The sequence below is a fragment of the Coenobita brevimanus genome, chromosome 28 (assembly GCF_032717465.1).
Source record: "Coenobita brevimanus isolate Jiangsu-jjx chromosome 28, ASM3271746v2, whole genome shotgun sequence".
NCBI lineage: Eukaryota > Metazoa > Arthropoda > Malacostraca > Decapoda > Coenobitidae > Coenobita > Coenobita brevimanus.
The window spans coordinates 35,350,400-35,374,444 of record NC_136981.1 but is presented as its reverse complement, the minus strand read 5'-3'; positions in this window follow the sequence as shown (position 1 = coordinate 35,374,444).

Here is a 24,045-nt window from a genome sequence, read left to right as displayed (position 1 = left end):
TAATACTAAATCCCTGAATCCTCTCCACAGGACTTCTTCGTGACTAGCACCGTATTCCGGTGGTAATATATGGCTGCAACTCAGCCTTGAAGACGGAAGGATGGCATTTTTAAGCCAAGTTTGGGCAAAGACTTTTATTTCTTGTGTATGAAGACGTCATTTATTTCATTCCTGTTACGACAACACAGTTTTCTTCAGTTTAGGGCAGTCCTCTTCTTGCCATGGGGATAATCCGAACTATGAATGCTAAGGGATGTCCTCATTATTTCGATACGTAGCATTTCCAAAGTTATCCTTAAAAAACGATGCTGATTTCTTACCGGATACAATAAGTCCGAGTAAAGCTGTAATTATCTTCTCTCTGCTTTATTCAGTTTTCATCTCCTTCAGTATGGTGACGTAAAATTCTTTCATATACTGGCCACCTGTTAAGCGATTTCATGAAGCACAGGAAAACTGCCTGGTAGTGAAGGAGTTTATGACGGCTCTTTTTAAACCCACTAGTTTGACGTTTCTCCCAAGCTTAAAAATAACCGAGTGGAAATAAAAAATACTAAATGGTGGCACGGGATTCAGGGAGGGTCAGTACAACATTTATTTCCCCATTCTTCTCTAACTATACATTTTTAACTTGTTCTGATGCTTAAATTAAATAGAGAAACACCAAATGCAAAACATGGGCCCAGTTTGTTCGACGTTTAAAAAAAGCTGGCCTCTTCAGGATCAACACATACAGGATTCAGTCAGCGTCTTAATTAGGCCATACAGTGAGGTGACAGTGACAACAACAACGACAAAATTAAGTCAACCTAAACAGTCAGCCTGGCTTCCCGGTAGTCAGTAGAAAAGATGAAGGGTTGGCTACAATAAGGAGTCCCTTACTTTCATTCATACTGTTTCAGACGAATATATGAGCTGAATTATAACACTATCCCTTGACAGTATCATTTGCATATCTCTTGAGTCATGGTGATGATGTTGATGATAGATTTCTACAGTTCAAGACTGAATGAAAGCCAACTTTAGGACACTTGTTCTTAAAAAAAAATATATATATGCATCCAAAACTTTTGATGCATAATCTTGGTTTCAATTCAAATAGCCGTCAAATAATATTGCAAGATAAAGATGAAAACCAGAGAACTGAAGCAACGATGTATATTCATGTGAAATCTGGAAATACAAGAAGTTTACCAATGGAATGATCCTCGGACAGGCAGAAAAGTTTAACATCTCAAACAAGAGAAGACCATAAAGTCACCGAAAACAATGCAGCAGGTCTTATATTAACATTTATGGCCCGTGTGGTGTTACCTGCCGTAGGCTATATCAGAATAAAGAGGGTTGAATAAATCTACCTGGGGACTGTAAGTCGTCTGAAACACGAATCTAATATCAAACAGTGAAAGTAGCACTACGGTAGCAGTTGCATCCCCATGGTTAACTGAACGTGAACCCGGTGGACAGCAGGTCAAAGCTGCCTTTCTTTAGCAGTCCCCCATCCTCCTTTAGGAGACAGGAGATGGATTGAGGGACGTTTGTGTAACCAGCCAGCTCCACCACCCGATCATGTCAGTCTCACCACAAAAAGGGGTCTATCTGAAGAACATATACCACTACTACTACTACTGTTGTTGTTGTTGTTGTTGCTGCTGCTACTGGTACCATCCAATACAAACACAAAATCACATCCTACTCAAAGTTGGACGTATTACTAACATACGTTACTGAGTTACAGCGCTTGAGTTTATTTCGTTCTTCTACACTTAAATTTTATAAAAAATGCTGAATTTTGCTTTAAAATCTGAAGCATGTCATGTCCATGGCGACGTGCGGGCAGACGGAACCCAGGCAGCATAAGATAAACATGAGATTGGTCTTTTGCATGATGTATTGGTCCATCTCGCCGCTGACAGGTGGGGGGATGTGGGGGAGGAGGGAGAAGGAGCAGAGGGAAAAGGATCAAAGAGAAGAAGGTGGTGGCTAGGCCAGTGATAATGATGACGATGGCGATTGTGGTGATGATCACAGAGATGGTCGTGCAAAGGATAATCGAGCAGGGAGATAAGGATGAAAGGGATGATGATGATGGCCATGACATTGATGATGACGATGATGATGACGGGGAGGAGGAAGAGGAGGAGGAGGAGGAGATGGAGAAAGATTACTAGGAGAACAAACAGAAAAAGAGGAGAACACTGACAAGGGGAAGGAAAAAATATATATAGATATATCAACAACGGAAGAAAAATATGTTCTTGGGTTGAGAAGCTTAATAGGAATACACTGAAAAGGTACACAGTATGTCCCGCGAGAATATTAGTAAACTTCAAGATATTCTTTGGCCAATTTTGAGCAAAAAATACTGTATCAACAGGGGTCCAATTATTAACCTTTACGGAGCTACAATTACGTCCACCAAGTTTCACGCTAACTGCATCAAGAAGGTTATAGGTTATAGGTTATAGGTTATAGCTCCAGGTCCAGATGGAATTCCGCCAATTGTTTTGAAAAAGTGTTCCCCTGAACTTGCCTCTGTCCTAGCTAAATTATTCAGACTATGCATACGTACTTCTTTATTCCCAAATTCATGGAAAGAAGCCAATATCCACCCAGTTCCGAAGAAAGGAAGTTCGTCTGACCCCTCCAATTACAGACCAATAGCTATCACATCTTCTCTTGGTAAGGTATTTGAAACTTTAATTAATAAGCATATTGTTAAACATCTTGAATCCAACAACTTAATTAATGATAGACAATACGGTTTTCGCCACGAAAGATCCACCATTGACATACTCAATCTCTTAACTCATACTATCCATCAATCAATTGATCTTTTTGGAGAAACTCATGCAGTAGCTCTTGATATCTCTAAAGCTTTCGACAGAGTATGGCACCGTTCCCTGCTGTCCAAACTCCCTTGCTATGGACTAACGTCTTTTGTTCCTTTGATTTCTTCTTATCTTAGTGACAGGAAAATAAGAGTAAAAGTAGATGATGTATATTCGAGTTTCCACTCAATTAACGCCGGCGTGCCGCAGGGATCAGTTCTGGCGCCAACCCTATTTCTGGTTCATATTAATGATCTCTTATCTGTCACTCACAATCCCATTCACTCATATGCAGATGACTCAACACTTCATAGTTCATTCACACTCAGACATCCATTTACAAAGTCTAATATCTCTACCTCTCAACTCAATACAGCCATCTCCATAAATCAAGATCTATCTACAATCAGTGAATGGGGACAAAACAACCTTCTCTCTTTTAATGCTAGTAAAACTAAATATATACAGTTTACTAATAGACAGATATTGCCAGATTCGTACATTACCTTCAGTACTACTAATATTCCCATCTCCAAAAGTATTGAAATTCTTGGTGTCTCACTTAACAGTGCCCTCAGCTGGACCTCTCATGTCAGATCACTTGCTAAAACTGCCTCAAAGAAACTTGGATTATTGTACAGAGTCCGTAACTTCTTCGCCGATGAGCAGTTAGCTATAATTTATAAGAGTCATGTGCGCTCTCAGCTTGAATATTGCTCACCCTTGTGGAATGGTTGTGGAGAGGTTGCATTAAGACAACTAGACAAAATTCAGAATAAAGCTGTTAGAATCATTAACAACCCTGCCATTACATATAAACTACCTCCCCTGCAAGTAAGAAGGAATGTTGCCTCCCTTGCATTATTTTACAGATATTTTTTTGGCAAATGCTCAGACGAAGTTGCGTCCATGGTGCCACCTCTCCATGCCTTCCCTCGTGCTACAAGGGCATCTGGTAGCGCTCATGACTGGAATGTCACTCAACCATATTGCAGAACTTCTGCCATCAGAATTCTTTCATTCCCCGAACTGCATCTCTCTGGAACACGCTTCCCCAGAGTTGTTTTCCTCCAAATTTCAACCTACAACTGTTCAAGTCTAACTGTTACAGATATTTTATGAACGGAGGACGCCAGTAATCTGGTGTATGGATTATTTTTTTTCTCCATTTGTTTTTCCTTCCTCCGTTCTGTTATTTAAAAAAAAAAAAAAAAAAAAAAAAAAATTTGTTCACACGCAGACACATGGATCGAAATTTAACCTTGATATTTTTCCAAATTTTCAAAAACCCAATCCCTTTGTTCTAGCATCAATCTCTACCCTTACACTAAGTTCTTTTTTTCTTCTTCCAAATCATATTAAAACTTTACGTTGATGCTGACAGGTAAAACTTTGACCTAGGCATACAAATCCTAACTTTGGGCCTATTTTCACAGAAAAAACATTTGGTCAACCCCTTGGCTGTCCCTTTAACGCCACCAAAATGGTTGAAATCGGATTAAAATTGTGTACTTTGTTCACACACACACACACACACACACACACACACACACACACACACACACACACACACACACACACCAATCAAAGGCAAGACCCACTCTTGCTTCGCGAGCACGGGTGTAATAGTTTGATACCGTCTTCGGGCTAAAGTAGGCAATATCACAGGCCTAAATTTCTTGAATCAGCATAGCATCCATTTCCTTCAGAACAGATCTTATATCGTACAATGCTGCTTCCACGTGACATATACCTTTTAAACACTGGAAAGAACTATCGGTCTAAAGTGCTTAAAAAATTGTGCTTTCCTTAACCCCTTCAGCTAGGTGACTTACCAAAATTTTCAACAGCCAACTACTTGCGTACAAAAAAAAAAAATGAGAGAGAGAGAGAGAGAGAGAGAGAGAGAGAGAGAGAGAGAGATCCTAGACAGAAAAATTAGCAAAACAAGAGATACACACATTAAAAGACAGATAAAGTATAAAAAAATATAAACAACCGGTGTAGCTATACAATTATAACAGGGAAAGCCAACCAGCAGACACCAGGATAGCCGTTCCAAGGGCTGCTGGCTGGACTCCTCTGATATAATGGCCTACTCTGGTGCCCCTTTCCCTTTCTCTTGCCTTTCTGTCTCATTTCTTGGCTATCTGTCATCTCTCCTGCCCTCCTTCACCGCTCTTGTCCTATATCCCCTCTCCTGCCCTCAGCATTCCCACCTGCTCTCTGTCTCCCCCTGTGCCCTCTGCCTCCCCTCATGTCCATTGCCTCCTGCCCTTTGCCTCCCCTCCCGCTCACTACTTTCCCTCTTGCTCTCTGTTTCCTTTCCTGCTCCCTACCTTCCCTCATGCCCTCTGCCTCTCTTCCTAACCTTTGCTTTCACTCCTGCCCTCGGTCTCGTTCCTGTCCTCTGCCTGCCCTCCTTTCCTCTGCCTTCCCTCCTGTCCTCTTCCTCCCCTCCTGTCCTCTGCCTTCCCTCATGCAACCTGCCTCCCTTCCTGATCTCTGTTTCTCCTCATGCCCATTGCTTTCTCTTCGAATCTCTGCCTCCCTTCTTCCCCTCTGCCTACCCTCCTACCCTCTCCCTCCCCTCATACCCTCAGCTGCCCCTCCTTCCCTCTGCCTCCCCTCTTGTCCCCTGCTTCCCCTCCTACCCTCTGCCTCCCCTCCTGCCCTCTCTCTCGAGCCCTCTGCATCCCCTTCTACTCCTCCTCCGCCTCCTTCTTCCTCCCCCCCTGCCCTCTGCTTCCACTCCCCCTTTAATTCCCTCTTCTCCCTCCTTCCTCCCTCTCTTCTCTCCTTCTCGTTCTGCCTCACCTCCGCCCAGTACTTCCCCTCTTGCCCTTTTCTTTCCCTCCTTCCCCTCATCAAGCCTCAATTTCCCCTTCCTAACCTCCAACCCCCTCCCTAGCCTCTATTTCCCCTGCCTCCTCTCCAACCCCCTCCTTACCCTCCAGTTCCATCACCTCCCTCCCGCCGCTTTCCTAATGGCGTAATCATGACGTCAGTGTGGCCAAGGGGGTGTGTTAGTTATAAGGTGAAGTGAAACGACCTCAAAACGGTTGATTTCGCTTAATAACATCAATAATGCGCTTGTTACGTACACCCGGTCACAGGTATATCTTAGCAAGTGTACAGAGCGTTAAAAATGTTAGTCTCCTCTCATGTAAGGATATGCCTGTATTTCTTTACTAGTACAATTTCAGGTATATGTTCTACACAGCTTTTGAAATAACGATGTCCATTTATAACTATTTGCAAAGAAAAATAAAGGAGAGGAGTAATACTGCTCCTCTTGAAACCCTCGCTGGAGATAATTTTTTGGTCGAGTATTTCCTATTTAAGGTGACATGCTCCTACAAACAAGAATGATGAACTCTTCTTTCCTTATGAAATACCGAAATACATTCATACCACTGCTGGCTGGCCACCCTATATGTGTACCGATGCTGTTTGAATATACGGCACATAGCGTCTATCTATAACCTTGTGGAAATCAAGTTATGTTTTAGCCTAACCAGGATATTTACAGTTGTTGTTATTTATAATGATTCTCTGTTCCTTATTCTCACTATGGCAAATGATTTAAGATCCGCAACAACAACCATAAATATCCATGTTAATCATAAAACATACAGTTACACAGATCACAGACAGACATTATGTACCGTATAGTCCAACACTGTAAACATACAGAGCGACAACCCAAACATAGATATTACAATATTTCAGTCCTTCTTTAGGGGGAAAAAAAAAAAGTTCTTTATTCCTGTTTTAATATGCGAGTGTCACCTTCTCTGTAAAATACATACTAGTACTCAATTAAAAATGTTTCGATCAAAGGTTTCAAAACGAACGCCGTTACTCCATTTCTTTGCAAATATTTCTAAATGAACAGTGTATTTCACAGGTTGTGTCAAATGCACTTCTGATATTGTATGAATAAAGGAAAGCAGGCATTCCCTCTACATACGAGGTGAGTGGAGAACATTTTTAACATTTTGTACACTTGCAAAGCTATACCTGTGACCGTTAGAGGAGCGGTGTTGGCAATGTTAAGCCAAATCACCTGGCATGACGTCGTTTCACCCCAGCTTATAACTAACAAGCTCCCTTGGCCACACTGACAGCGAGATTACTCCATTAGGTCGTAAGGAAAGCTGCGGGAGACAGGTAAGGCGACTGGAGGGTAGGGAGGGGGTTGGAGGGGAGGATGGGGAAAGAGAGGCTAGATGAGGAGTAGAGCTGGAAGAAAAGGGCAGGAGGGGAGGCAAAGAGCAGCAGGAGAGGCAGAGGGCAGATGGGAAGAAGACGGCAGGAGAGAAAGCAGGAAGAGGAGAAGGAAGAGGAGGAGGAGGGGCAAAGGGAAAGAGGGCACAAGAAGGAAGAGGAGGAGGAGGGGCAGAGGGAAAGAGGGCACAAAGGCCAGGAGGGGAGGCAGAGGGAAAGAGGGCACAAAGGCCAGGAGGGGAGACAGAGGGCAAGAGGGGAGGCAGGGGGAGGAGGGAAGGCAGAGAGCAGGAGGAAAGGCAGAGGGCAGGAGGGAAGGCAGAGGATAAAAGGGGAGGCAGAGGACAGGAGGTAAGGTAGAGGGCAAAAAGGGAAGCAGAGGGTATAGGACGGGAGACAGAGTGTAGTAGGGGAGGTAGAAGGTAGGAGGTAATGCAGAGGGCAGGAGGGGAGGAAAATGCATAAGAGATGAGAGAGATGGGCAAGGAGGGGAGGCAGAGGTCTGGAGAGGAGGCACAGGGCAGGAGAGGAGGCAGAAGGGCAACAGGGGAGGCAGAAGGGAGGAGGGGATGTCGAGGGTAGGATGGGAGGCAAAGAATTGGAGTGAGTTCGCTATGTCAGAGTAAGCATGAGACCCAACACCCGCTAATCCATTATACTCGTCCTGTTGTTCCGGAAGCATTAGACTTGTCCATACTAAGTGGTTGCTGGTGCGGAAAGGTGCAAGCATCAGTGTAACCTGTACTAGTGGCCCCAGTGGACGCGGGTGGGTGCAGATGAGTATTTCTGTGAGTTACAATGATCTAGAATTCCCGTCAGTGGCAGCAAGCATTTGGTGTAGACACGGTCATGGAGTGAGAGTGTATATTTGGATGCATGAGTAGCGCAATGGATACCACGTGCACAAACACAGACTCATTTGATAACCGGTATAAAAAGGTGTCTACCTCAACAGAGAAACCGAAATTATTTGTGATATTCGGCTGACATTTGGTAATATCATTTTCAATCATCAGAGTCTAGCACAAGCAAGTCGACCCTGTAGAAGAAAAATTAGAATAGTTCCCAAAGTAACTGCAATATAACTGTAAAGCAGTAAGCATTATTCATGAAGCCTTTACAAACAATCGTTATCAAAATACATGGAAAAGAAAGTGAATTATATAATTATGAATATAACTCGTTACATCTATAAGGCAATACTTGAAATAAATCCAAATAATGAATGTTAGAACTACACTGGAATGATTTGTACAGGCTCAGAATAGACGTAAATCACACCATTGTTAGCTGCAAAGATTCTCATTAAATTAACATACGTAGGTCAAAAACTTATTCGTAATTCTTCCGCAACACCCAGATGCTAGACAACGCCTTCTAGTAGAACAATGTCCTCTTACTTCTGAAAATAATGAAAAAAAAAAAAGGCAAATCAGCTCTGTGGAGAGGTAAAAATTAAACATTGAACAAAATAAACTTAGAAAATACGGGCTAAATCATTAAAAACTAATTTAAACAGATACAGTCACTTCATATAGGCAAGTGAAAAAGGTGAAAACAAACGGACAGCCAAACAGACAAAAATGAATGAACTCTACATTCACACCAGCAAAGGCGGTGCTTTAAATTACACGAAAAATAATCGCTACAAACTGACACGCAAAAACAGTGGGCAAAGAAATCGATGTTACAGAAATGCCGGAGGATTAAAGACAAGATGACGCTGTTTCTTCAAGCCCTTTTATCCCTGTTTGTATTTGAGTGGGTTTTCCAGGAAGAGGGACACAGTACCTTGGAGGTAACGTGAGACATCGTCAGAAAGTTTAGTTTGTTAGGTTACGTTAACCAGGCTAAAAGACTGACACACACACACACACACACACACACACACACACACCGCTCGCTGGTGCAGTGGTAACGTTCCCGCTTGCCAACTGGTGGACGGGAGTTCGCGCCTCGCTCAGGTTGCGAAAAATTTCACTGACGAAGTGGGTGGTTACTGTCCCCCTTGAGCAAGGGGACGGGTGTGTGCGTGTGTGAAGGTCACAGCCTTGCCCTTAGATCGGACTATATGAGCTCTCAGCTCCCTTCCGGGAGGGTAAAAGCTGACGATCATGACCATCAAGTGATCCTGACCGACCCGGTGAATTACACACACACACACACATCAATAAAGGCACAACAGTCACTCTTGCTTCAGGAGCACGGGTGTAATAATGTGATTTCGTACTCGGGTAAAAATAAGTAATATTACAGGCCTGAACCGCCATACTGAGTGTAGTATCCATATATTTTTCAACAGGATTACATCTTATACAATATCATGTTGTTTCCACCTGATAACTTACAGGCAAAGGACACACAACCATCGGTCTGAAGGGCTGAAAAACTGATGCTTCCCTTAACCCCTTGAGTTAGGTGACACACCATAATTTACAGCTGAGAGAGAGAGAGAGAGAGAGAGAGAGAGAGAGAGAGAGAGAGAGAGAGAGAGAGAGAGAGATTAGCAAAACAAGATGCACAGATATAAAACACCGAGAGAATTAAAAAAAAAAAAGTGTAAATAACCAGTGTAGCAGTATATGCACAGATATAAAACACCGAGAGAATTAAAAAAAAAAAAGTGTAAATAACCAGTGTAGCAGTATATCAGGGGAGGCCAGGCAGCAGCAGCCCCAGGGATGATTACGGCCAGTCAGTAATTTACACCAGACCCCTTCCATAAATCAGCTCAGTATAGAGCAGTATTTCCTTTTTTATTTTCTTAGACAGGGAAGTATATAACGATAGTCTGATCGTTACTACGGCCAATAAGGGTAAGATTCGGAACACCACCCATAAATACAGTATACATGTTAACCATAAAACAGATGCTACATAAGTCATAGAGGCTCTCTGTGTATCGTATATTCTAACAGTACCGGTAAACATACAGACCGACCATCCAAAGATTGGTATTATTGTAATTCCCTCCGTCTTGAGGAAAAAAGGGGGGGGGCTATTCCTGTTCAGTAGAAAAGTGTCATCTTATCTGAGAAACACGTTGCCCGATCAAAATATTCTTTCCGCAAAATGCTTCACAGTGGGCTCTGTTGCTCATCATTGTTTCCGGTGGAAATAGTTCTAAATGGACAGTATATTTCATAAAGGTGGGGGCAGATGCCATGAGACGCATGGCTGTGGCGCTCGTCTCTGTAACATAGGCCTTTGAGCCTGTGTTGGGTTATTCACCAAATATCCTGGGAAACAAGGCCACTGCATCATCCACGATACCAAAGTTATCTTCTCTAGGTGTTACTCTAGGTACTCGTTTTACCTTCCAGGATGTACACCTGAGTCGAGTGACGCCAGCTGCCCATGCCAGGATTCGAACCCTGGCTCTAACGGGCCAGCAGCTTCACAGTTAACCTACCATTACATGAGAAGTGACTGGAGAATATTTTTAACGCTCTGTGCCCCTGTTTAGTTAGACATGTGATGCAGTGTACGTAACAAATGCACTGTTGGTGTTGTTAAGCTAAATCACCCTGATTTAGGTCGTCTCACCCCAGCGTATAACTAGCACGGCAGCTTGGCCACACTGACAGCATGATTACTCCATTAGGTTATAAGGAAAGCGGCGGGAGGGAGGCAAGGGACTGGAGGATAGAGAGGGGGTTGGAGGGAAGCAAGAGGATAGAGAGGCTAGATGAGTGACAGGACGGGAGGAAAGGGTCAGGAGGGGAGGCAGAGGGCAGAAAGTGGGGCAGAGGGCTGGAGGGAGGGGTCAGGGGAGGAAGAGGGAAGAAGAAGAGGCAGAGAGCAGGAAGGGTGGCAAAGAGACGGAGGAGAGGCATAGGGCAGGAGGGGAGGCACAGGGAAGGAGAACAGACAAGGGGCAGGGGGGAGGGAGAGGGCAGAAGGAGAGACATAAGACAGGAGGGGAAGCAGAGAACAGGAGGGGAGACAGAGAGCAGGAGGGGAGGCACAGGGCAGGAGTGGAAGTAGAAGGTAGGAGTTTGACACACACACACACACACACACACACACACACACACGTAATTTTCCCCCACTCTGGAGCAAACTTAGAACAATTCGTGCATGAGTATGTACTGTTGGGCGACTCAACAGCAGAGTGTGGGTGTTCATAATGCATCAGCCTTTGTCTCCCAGTGTCGTTAATGAGATTTGTGTAGATTATTTTTTGCATTCTTAAACATTTCTCACGATGCTTTGATGAAACCAGGAGCGACTGTGCATGCTCAGAACAAAGAAATATTGAACATGTAAGTCATAATTATAATTCAGAATGAAGGCAGAGGTGACACTGCCGTGTTAAGTAATGATGTGTTGGTTCCAGCTTTCTCTTTTCACGTCTGTCTCTGGTTGACTTTGATGTCATCGACTGTATTGCTCAAGCGTTAGACCAAATGGCAAAGAATTTTGTGTTCTTAGTTTTACTGTAATTTACCCTACTTCATATATGTATCAGACGTGTCATTGTTCACTTTGTCAACGGCCCAAACGATAATAAACACAAATTTTAGCAAGGAAATGATTCATATGATTATTAATGTCACTTAACCCTTTAACCGCGGTGATGTCGGGAGTGTACCATGCGCGTCCCGCTGAGATAATCACGCTCCACTTTTTAAAAATATTTGCCAAAAATCAGTTATTAGTCCTAGAATATTATAATAAAATAAGCTTATGGTACATACCTTCAGCTTTCTCCTGGGATGTTTGTTGAGCCTTCGTCGACTACCATAGGACTTGTGGAGACTTCTGATGTTGGGTAACGAAGTCTCCACTTTACACTTCCCGATACCCCGTAATATGGTTACCACTCTGATATTATAACTACAAACACTATTCTATAAATTTCAAGTAGTTTCGATTCCATATTAAAAAAAAAAAAAAACACCGTGAAAGCAATGTAAATTACGAGCGCATACTAGCTTTCCACCCTTGCTCGTTCCCCGATGGTATTCTGAGGCGGAGCTGTCATTATTTATAAACACACTCACACTTTATATTCCTAGTACTATATTACACTTATTTATATATACAATATTTATCAATAAGTTTCTTTCAGTAATAGTAGTTTATTTTCACTCCAGGCATTCACTTTCTCGTTCAGTAAACTAGCTTAGAGAGCAAGCTTTCACTTTCACTTTCACTTTCAGTACTCCAAGTATTTATACTCGTATTCTTTTATTACTAATTATTTACATTTCTATTTACATTCTCTTTTTTATTTACATTATTTACATTTCTATTTTATTTACACTATGTCATTTGCAGTAACTTATAAAACTATTTTCCATTGTTCAATTGTATTTACACTCATTGCTTTTACTTGCTATTTACACATTATTTACACATTATTTACATTTCCACTTGCACTGTTTTAATCACCAGAAAGATCGTAATCACTGTCCATCATTATCATTGATAAATTAGCCAGTTCACGTTCCACAGCAGAGTCACTTAACCCTTTACCCCTTCCCAAATGAGGTTTAGTAGGGGTAGAGGTCACAGGGCTCTTTGCAGGGGGCCAAGAAGCGGCGGAATTGGACAGGCGTGATTCCGACATGGCTTCACATTGAAAGACGACAGTAAACTGAACAATGTGGCCTAGGGCAGTGTTGCCCAGGGATGTTCTGCCCAGAGACCCAATATATCGTACCGTAGCATGAAAATCATCGTATCTTACCCTAAAATTATCGTACAGGTAAATTTTCAATAAAAACAAGTTACCAGACGAGATGGTGTGTAAAAAAAGGTATGATGAAATGGTAAATGTAGACGGGGCATCATGAGCTTGACTGAGTCAATCCAGGAGAATCACAATTAGGTGAATACAAACTAGTAATTAAGACGGTACATTACTTTTGCCTTCCTTACACTCACGTTTCCCGGTAAGAAATTAAGAATATCCTACAAAGCTTTATGTATACCAGCATATCAACTGTACTTACGACTTTACTGAAGTCCTATACAAAGTTGCAGAGTGGGTAGTGGGTACAGCAGCACTACAGCTTGGCCAGGGCATTGAACCAGGCCACTACCAAGCACCAAGTAAAGTTTGAACTTCTAAGTCCTTGACATTTATGGGGTCGGCCGGGCTTGGCCCTGATCTCCCATGGGACTGGGAGGGGAAAGGAATTTCGTGAGTGACTCAGGGGAAGCGTGGGTTACTGGGGTGTGGGCACAATGAACCGTGTGGCGGGAATAGTGAGTGTTGTTAACCTGCAGTATATATAAAAAAAAAATCTAGGGAAGCTGAAATAGACAAAAATTATCGTATATTTTGAATGTGATATCGTACATCGTACAAGCATCCCAAATTATAGTACAAATACGATAATTATCGTACGTAGAACATCCCTGGACTGTTGCCACACTTTTAGATGGAAATTATCGTACTGGCCCCTCAAAATTATCGAATTTTCGTTGGAATTATCGTACATTATTATTTTTTTAAGTGTATAAATGTCTTATGTAACCTATTTTAAAACTGTCGCTGATGCCTTAGTTATTTACTGAAAATTTTCCCATTTCAATTATCATCATCAGAGCCATCATTTTGTAAGGTACTGACTTATACTCAGGTGTATTTTTACCACTTTATTTTGTATCTGAATACAGCATACCATGAAAATCCCATGATGATAATATTACGATAGTATAATCATATTCTTTATTACAAAAAATAATACTACGAGGAAAAGAAATTGCCTTAGTGCCACTCTAAAAAATCACTTTGACTAGCAGCAGAACGTAGTCCATAGAACCTGAATAATTCTTAGAAATGTGCTTACTCTTGCAGGTAGGGGAAGGCGGTGATGGTTCGGACATTTAAAAAATATATATTTATAAAAATTCAGGTTTAAGCAGGAGAGTAATCTGGTTTATGTTAAAATGTTGCCTTTTTTATTTTCTTTAGACTGATAGTATGAAATTCTTAGCTCTTTTCAGCTTTAAGCTATAGTTAACGAAACACAAGTGACTAAATCGTCCGAATCATCCTTACCAGTGTTGATGGTTCGGACAGAAGGGTGGGATGGTTCGGCCATGGGTATTACTCAGCATATTCTTAAAATTATGTGAGTTGGATTGAATAAAACCAAACATTTATTAATTCAAAGACATTTCATTTTCCTAAAGTACAATATTAAACTTCAGAATCTAAATGAACCACTTGATATTTGTTATAAAAAACTAATACATTATAACTGAAATAACATTCACCAGATTTATTAATAACTGACTTAATCTCTTACTTTCTGCTTCAAAATTATGTATAATTAGCCCCCCCCTCTCTCTCTCTCTGGAATATTGACTTCACTTTTCACTTTCTGTGCCTTATTTTAAACTAACTTAACACTTTTAACGCATATTGCAGCTTGCAAACCTGAAATAGAAGTAGTAATACCCCTTCCATCTTTTTACACTTTGAGAAATAGGTTCAATAAACAAAGCTATAAATATATATTTCCTGATAACTAGGAAGAATGGTGTTTCACTATGTACAGTATTCAAATACAAATGATCAATAGTAGCGTTATCATATGATAAGGTCATGACTTGGTAGTAGTGCAGGGATAGTTCAGACTGTCCGAACCATCCTCCTCCTTTACTGTCCGAATCATCCCAAATCTATGTAATTAATTGACGGGTACTCTCAAGTTTCCCACGAGAGAGTTTAACATTCGTTTTTCATAGCAATATGTTCTACATGTAACACAGGTTCGTCCTGATAATGCACAGTTCAGTGCTTGGCATATTCATAAAGGTAGAGCTTACGATATACACCCAAATTATTACATCTATCTATCTATTGCCAGACGCCTCAATCCCGTTTGGGGTGGCCACAAACAAATCGCCTCCAAGTCGCCCTGTCCCCCGCCATTTCACTACCCTGCTCCCAACTCACACCCCCCTCTCTCATATACCTCTCCACCCCATCCCTCCATCTCATCCTCGGTCTCCCCCTCCCTCTTCCACCCTCCACCTCGCTCACATACACTCTCTTCGTCAGTCTTTCACCCTCCATCCTCTCCACATGGCCAAACCACCTCAGTGTGTTCCTCACAACGCTTCCTATCACATCCACATCAACACCACAACGCTCCTTTATATCCTCATTCGTCAGCCTGTCTCTCCATAAGAGATGCAAAAAAAAAAAAAAAAAAAAAATCTGACCTGCATCAAAAAGTGAGGGGTTTCTAGCTTGAAGGTTTCGTGTGGCCGAAGTACACAAACTCTCCCACTTTCATGCAAGATGACACGGCCCTAGGTCCCATACGTTTCTCAGGGAATGCACTGTCCGAACCATCCCACTGTCCGAACCATCACCGCCCTCCCCTAATAACTCAATAAGACCATATAAAAATATTTCCAGTGATGACCGTCACATTAGCCCTTTAGATCCTCATCTGTCAAATTGAGGAACAACTGTGCGTGATTAGTTATGCGTGCCATAAAAGTTACTGCCATGCTACTTTCAACCCCAAATTATTGTACAAACTGTACGATAATAGAAAATGGTATCGCACATCGTACCAGTGGCAATATTATCGTACGTGTGGCACACTGACCTAGGGACAGGGAGGGGTTGACAATGTCAGCGTGGTGACAGCTGCTAATTTATATGCTATGAAATGATTGGCAGGAAATCTAGACAATGCATAATTAATTAGGTAGTTCCAGGTGAATGTAAATATCACTTGGGCTTCTCCCTTCCTTTCTCATATATACTTGTTACAAGAATATGTCATACGGCATATTTCAAGGGGAAATAAACACAGAAAATTAGCAAACGAGTGCATGTGGGGTATTGCCAGGTGATAATTAGCCCATTCCAGATGTATGGCAGTATCAATTACTTTTTCTCTTTCTTTTACATATCATTTTGTATAAGAAGTGGGCATAGGGCACATTTCAATGAATAAAATGAATGGAAAAACCCGTCCAGGATCTGCGTAGTGTAGCGCAGCTGGGTAGGCGGGAGGAGACGGTAATGGAGGGGAGGTAAGGAGGGGAGTCAAGGACAAGGGAAAAATAGCTAAATTGTCAACAGTGGACGGAAGTACAGATGACATTAGCAGAAATGAATATAGCCGGACACTGGTAGTACTGATAGATGATACATGCCACCACTTGAGAGCCCGGGTTAATCAAAATAACACAGAATCACAAAAGTGACGCCCCGCAGTCAAGGGGTTAAGAAAAGTCTAGCAAAGCCTCGGTTAAAAGGGTTCAAAGCAAAGGTTGTAGGACAGGTTCAGTCTTCCTGCCGAAGTCGCCCAGACTACACATAGCTGCACTCATCCTTATTTTTTCCTCAGGAATAAAAATCTTTCTCTTTGATATGCCAGTTCAAACTACGAGTAATAAATTATTGCTGAAGACAATATGAGTGATGAAGACGAGTATTTTTTTGTTTTAATTTCAAGCATATACCGACAATGCACTATTTTCTCAGAAGTTTTTGGAATTGCGTGAACTAATCCATTCAGTACTTATGACCACATTGATATATCTACTAGCGCTATCGCCAGATGATCATACCTGTCAGAAGCCACTGTCCATCACAGCAGTCAAATGAACAGCGAAAGTAAAACGTAAAAAATGACAAATTCTGAACAACTAAATGCCTGTAGTGCTTTGCCTTCCTATTCTTCATTAGTTAACTCACTCCAGTTTCTTGTCTGCGTAAAAGTGGAAATATATAAAACTTGTACTCAGACCGTGCCACTGCGGAAGGGTACACAATCAGGAAAGTGATGTTCAAGATTTATTGCTATGCTACCTAGTGGCACAAAGATTGTTTAAACAAAACGAATCCGAAAATACACACACACACACACACACACACACACACACAAAACAGTTAATAATGTTTTCTTAATGTAGGTTTTGCTCTAGAATATTGACTGAATAGGGTCCAAAAAGAGGACAGGAAACATTTAATTAAAAGGAATGTTTGGCTGCTTTTGCGATATCAGGGTACTATTCAATATAATAATATATATAAGGGTACTATTCGGTATAATTCTCTCTCTTTCTCTCTCTCTCTATACCTGTTACATTTTAAGCGTATTTTTTCAGCCTTATCAACACAAAGGAAAAATTAGGAAAAAGCTATGAATGTAGAGAAACATAAAAAAAATATACCTTCTTATGGAAGAGATTCAACCTTGTATATATCTGATTCCTAACCAATACTGTTGGTGGTTGTAAAGTCGTGCTATTAAGCGATGTCACAAAGGCTCCGGAAAAAACAAAGAACTTTGTGACATCACTTCTCATTCTGATGTCCAGAGAGGAATCGATCTAATAATGCAGCCTTATCTCACCGTCTTTCTAAGTTGTATTCGCCCCTATCAAGAGTACAACTCGCAAGTGAGGGGAGGCTCCCCACATACAGCTCTTCTCAATAGGGTGGAGTCAAAAGCTTTTCGTCTCATTAACTCTCCTCCTCTTACTGGCTTCCTTCAACCTCTGTCCCTTTGTTGCAGTGTTGCATCTGTATATCTTTTCTATCGCTACTTCAATGGTCACTGCTCCTCTGAACTGTCTGCTTGCATCCCTCCACCTCTACGACGGGCATGTAGCACCCGTCTAGTAACAAACTCTCATCGCTTTTCTGTCCAGCTCTCTGATGCAAGAGTTAACCGTTACTCCCACGCCTTCATTTATGCAACAAGTCAGCTCCGGAACTGTCTCCCTCTGTCTGTATTTCCTACTTCCTATGATCCCCTGTCTTTCAAACGCAGTGTGTCCAGGCATCTCGAAATGGTCGGATCTTGAATTTGGCTCTCTGTTGTATGGTTTTTGTTTTTGTTTTCTTGAAAGGAATTGTTTGCGGGCTCCTAGCCTTTGGTTCCTTATTCCTTGCATAAAAAAAAAGTACCTCTTCTCTTCTGTTCTCTTATTCGGGCTGTCTCATTCTTCTTTATCAATATTTTTCCTGTTTCTAGATACTACCCACCCCTTTTTATGACAGTGCAAAATACTGCAAGCAAGACGATGATGACGACAATGCTGATGCTCCTGTTGTACCTTTCCTTTCCCTCAGTCTTCCTTGTTTCATCTGTGTTCGATATTTCAGTCTCGACGTTCTATATTTCAGTCTTCTTCTTCTTCTTCATCTTCTTCTTCTTCTTCTCTCTCTCTCTCTCTCTCTCTCTAAGCCCTGCACAGCCTCCTCTATTCCTCCTCTCACTTAACATAATTGCATGACACTAGCTGTGGGTGTAGTACGTGTAGGTGCGTGGAAGTGAGAGTGTGTGTCTGGGAGCCCTTGTGGTGTGTCGGCTGGCTCTAATGCACTCATCAGTTCCCTCTCATTACCCAGCAAATGGCAAACGTGGGGAAATCTTCGCCAGGAAACTCTACTAGCGAGTCTCCAAAAGCATTCTACAAATACACTTTCATCCTTTAAGACTTCTCTGTTTCTACGCTCTGAAAATTTAAAGTTCTTTATATCTACACCCTCTGTCTCTCAGATTTGCTTTATATTTACATCATGAATCTCTAAAGCTCCTCAGTATCTTAACCGTAAAGCTCTAAAACTGCTCTATATCCACACCCTGATTCTCTAAAACTGCTCTATATCCACACCCTGAATATCTAAAACAGCTCTATACCCACACCCTGAATATCTAAAACTGCTTTATATCCCTGAATATTTAAAACTGCTCTATATCCACACCATGAATATCTAACTGCTCTATATCTACACCCAGAATCTCTAAAACTAAGAAACTCTACATAAGAAACTTTAGACTACTCTTTAATTATATTCACTGGGACTCCTGAAAATATCTTGAGACCCTACTTATGAAGCTTCGTAACTCGCCACAAAGCAAGCTCTATAATTATGTACCTTAGAAAGCTTTACAACTGCGTATGAGGTCTCGCTCTTGAAGAACTATTACTGTGCCCTGAAGTTGTGTGACTATACTATAAAGCTCTACTGTATAACTAAAGAATGAAGCTCTTGAGCCACACCATGGAGCTCTAATCGGTAAGCTGTATAAATCTAAATCCTCATCAAATGTACATACAGCCACACAGTGAGGCGTAATATCTACACTTAGTAACTAATCCTGAAGCAAAAATCATAACACGAAGCTTTACATCATACTTTACCCTTGAAGCTCTGTAACTGCACCACACTCTACCCATGAAGCTCTATAACTACACTGTGTTCTACCCATTAAGCTTCATAACCGTACCATGCTTTGCCCAAGAGGCTCTATAACTGTATCAAATTCTACCCATGAAGCTCTATAACTCCACCATACTGTACCACTAAAGCTCTATTACTTCACCATATTCTACCCATGAAGCTCTAATCTTCACCATATTCTACCCATGAAGCTCTACATCTTCACCATATTCTACCCATGAAGCTCTACATCTTCACCATATTCTACCCATGAAGCTTAATGACCACGCCATGCTGAACCACTGCAGCTCTATAATTACACCATGCTCAACGAATGAAACTTTACAATTACATCGTGCTGTACCCTTGAAGTTTTATTACTACACCATGTTCTACCAACGAAGCTCTGTAACTACACCATGCTCTACCCATGAAGCTCTCTAACTACATCGTGAAGCCCTACGTATTGTAAAAGTATAGCATGAAGATATTTAGCTCTAACAGAAATTTTTAAAATGCCAAAACACTCTGTAACATAAACCTCTGAAAATACACCTTGAACTTTTACACATGAAACTATGCAAATACACAAGGAAGCTCTATAATTATACCGAGAAGCTCTGTAACTAAAACATGAAACTCTGTACCTATAACGTAGTGCTCTATGGCTACTTTATGGAGCTCTACAGCTACGGTTCAGCATAAATCACTTTCACTACCATATACCATGAAACTCCACTGTCTAATAAGGTTCTGCAATTACGCCATGAGGCTCTATATCTGCATCATGAAGCTCTGACACACCATTAGAAGCTATAAACGCATACTAAGGTGGTTCTCAAGTTCCATGTTCTATTAAACTTGCACATAATTATAGTGGTACACTTATTCCAAGAAGTGCAGACTCAACGCGAAACAGAATGACACATTTGTCTATCTATCTATCTATCTATTGCCAGACGTCATAATCCCGTAAGGGGTGGCCATTTGACTTTGAGTTATTTGTTTTACGGGGGCACTAACCCTCCACCAATCCACTTGTTGACACGTAGGGAGCACGTATGGTTTGGTTATATGGTTACCACCCAGCGTTGTAAATGGTTTCTTGGCTTACAGGAAACCATCTGGCTTGTCACTCAATGTAAAGCCACCTTTAAAGGAAAGAAAAGCAACAAGAAGTGACAGGAAAGATGGAAGAAATAGGAAGAGAGGAGGGCAGGCACAGAAAAAGAATGATAAAGACTAAGGAAGAAGTAGGCAGCACTACATCAAGTGAGTGGATGATAGTCACCACCACCTACCACCTGACACATTTGTGGCTATGGTTATTGCAAAACATCGGATGATTCCACCCAGCTTTGGTTAATTTGCTCTCGTGAGGATGCATTATTTCACTTGAAATTGACGTTTGTTAGTCAGTATTATCATATAAATATCCAGATGATAACAGAGTAATCACCTTGGGCCATGACGAGCTTCACTGTTCATTCAAGATATCATCGCTTCCCTCCAGCGCGATACTCTTTTATATAGTTACCGTGCGCATAACAAACCATGTCATTCAATGTTTTGCAAATCTCCTAATCGCTCGTTCCTATAAGAACAAGGGAAATCACATAATTATACCAGTTAAGTACTCACAAGTCTCTCCTTTTTGTGCAAATAGTAGATCTACTGCATATAAAAATGAAACGCCGAGAACTCGGGCCTCGAGCTGTCGACGTGAAGAGTCGCTCGGTATGCATCCTCCTAGCCTTGTGCACGTACGCACGCCCACAAGAGTGCTACGGACGCAAGAACCCACCCGCATGCACCAAGCACCTACGCGCGCACTGACGGACGGACAGACCAATCACTTAATGCCTCCTCGACCATAAGTGGTCGGAGGGATATTAGACAATTGCCTGTTTGTATAAGGTTTTATCCATTTACTTCTAGATACTTAATTTTTATGAAACTTCGTAGCACCAAGAGCCCCAGATAAAATAAAAAAAATGGTTTTCAAATTCCTGAATATATATATATATATATATATATATATATATATATATAAATAGATATAAATATATATATATATATATATATATATATATATATATATTACGAAATTACTATAGCTACCCCTCAGCACTTTATTTTCTGTAACGAAGGCAACGGAACTACGTTCATTTTCTTCGAGCCATACTATACCCTAGTTTATTCATACATATCTTGTATGTATCATTGTATGTTTTTGTTCATTATTGTGCTTGTAATGAAAAATACTTCTATACCTTCTATGCCCTAAGATACCAATTTTGTTTTCCTCATGCACCCCTCCCTGCTTGGCCTTCAGGGACAGTGTTGCCAAGAGTGTTGGGGCCTGTACTGAATGGTAAATAAAGAACCTAAAAAAAAAAAAAAAAAAAACTTTAATTCATAGTTCCGATAAATAAAACAACGGGTGGCAGACCAAACGAGCGGCCTTACACAAGTCTTGTTAAGGTACCCTCGAAAAGCCGATATTGTTAGGAAGAAACTCTAGCTAGGTAATGGCGTTAAGATGTAGTCCATTGCTTTTGCAGTGTGAGTACTATACAAGGATTCATCTTTTATCTATTTATATAGTTGTAACCCCAGGCTTATCTGAAATGTGAACCCAGTGTTACAGGTTTAAACTGTCTTTTTGCAGTCCACCATTCTCCATTTACGGGATAGCCAAGTAGAGGAAAGTTAGCATTCATAACCAGGCACTGGGGCCCTCTGGTTATATCGGTGCCACCTCATGACGGCTTCCTCTCCAGCACTCATCATTTATCTACGCTTGTCAAATACATTTCAGAACAGTAACAAGTCTTAACTCAAGTTATTTCACGGTTTTGCAAAAGACCCGCCAAGTTTCATCAAAAGAGGCAGGGAACAGACCCAGTTTTACCGAAAAACACTGTTGAAATTTCGTTACAATAAAACAATAAAATACAGTGAAATGTAAGAGCCAAAGGAGAGGGGAGAGGATACAGTACTTCATTAAGGTCAGTAAGGCTATGTAAAAGTGAAGGAAGGGAAAGCACGGTAGAAGAATATGTTAGGTACGAGAGAGAGAGAGGGGGGGGGGGAGACTGGAAGCTACTAATGTAACATAAAAAGAAAGAGGAAGTATACGAATACAGATAACCACATTCAAGAATAATGTTTAAATTAATACCTATCGACTGCACGTGGGTCAAAGGGCAGATAATCATTTATTTTTTTTTTACTGTCAGTCGTCCCCTCAGAACAATCAGCTACAGTCTTCGTACCATCCAGGTCCCCATTTGTACTCCAGGGATGAACAAGGACAATTGGAAACAAACATGATTCAAGAGTTTGATGGACACTTCGCACCCGGGTTCTTCTACTTAGGAGCAGGATGCGCTGATTAGTGCACCACCGGTTCCCGTGATGCGGCAAGAAAGAACTGGAAAACAATAAGGAGAGAGAGAGAGAGAGAGAGAGAGAGAGAGAGAGAGAGAGAGAGAGAGAGAGAGAGAGAGAGAACAATGTTTAAGGTGAAATGTTGAAAATTTGCTCTTCTGCATATAGTAAAACGCCATAATCCCGGATGAAGTAGCCACAGACGAATAGCTTCCACGTCACTCTTTCCTGCGTCATCAGATTGCGTTGTCTCTCTAACTTACACTCCACTATTTAATATGCCTCTTCATCCCATCTCTCCACCAAATTATAACAAGGAGAGGTAACAGAGGTGAAAGGCTGGGAGGGTTAGGTAGGTGGGAGGAATACAAAGACTGAGTAACTGACATAGCATCAAAAGTAGGCAGAGTTGCAACAAAGGTCACTACTACAAGGGAGAAGAGGAGGAGGGGGCGGGGGAGAATAACGGACGTTGAAGCTGGGGTGAAATAACAGGAAACAGGTGAGGGAGGAAGGCGAAGGGTGGAGAGGAAGGAGGAGGAGGAGGAAGATGAAGGCAACGAGGTTAGGAGGAATTGGGTGGGGGAGCGAGGAAAGGGAAAACGGGTGTGAGAGGGAAGGTTAGAGGGGAGGGAGGAAAAAGGAGACGGGCGGGAGGGAGGGAAGGTTGGGAGGGAAGGGAAGAAAGGAAAGGACAAGGTTAGGGAAGACGAAGGAGGCGAGAATAGGTAACGACTGGTGAGTGAGGGAGGTAAATGGGGTTTAGGTGAGGGACGAAGTGAAGGTTAGAAAAAGAAAGAAAAAAATGAAAGTAGACGAGGAATAGGCTAAGAAATGTTGTGGGCTAACGTATGAAAGTGAGGAGGAAAGAGTAACAAAATGTGGGTAGGACAGAGTAACAGAGAAAGATAGGTAAGGGAAGGGAGAATGATGAAAATGAAGAAAGGAGGAGGAGGAGGAGGAGGAGATGAGATAGGGAGACAGTAGTGGAGGGCAGGAGGGACGACCAATAGGAAGGTTAGGAGGAAAGAATAACAGATGGGAGAAAGGGGAGAGAATTGGCAGGGTCGGGAGGATAAAGGCTAGCCAAGGGAGGGAAGAGGGAAGAATTAAAATCTTGAAGGTGTGAGGCAAAGCTGGGTGAAGGAGAGTGCGAGGGATGCAAATGACTTCATGCCGAGGAATAACAACCACACTACGTCTTCATTAGGCAAACACAGGAGTGGGTGACACAGTATGAAAGTGGATTTTCAAGTTCCTCTCTCTCTCTCTCTCTCTCTCTCTCTCTCTCTCTCTCTCTGGGCAATCTATTGACTGTGATTATATATTTTCTCCCTAATCGTAGATCCTTCCGAGACCATGTATTAGTTGGAAGTAGAGTGATGATGATGATGATGATGATGATGATAATGATGGCTGTACCTTTAAACA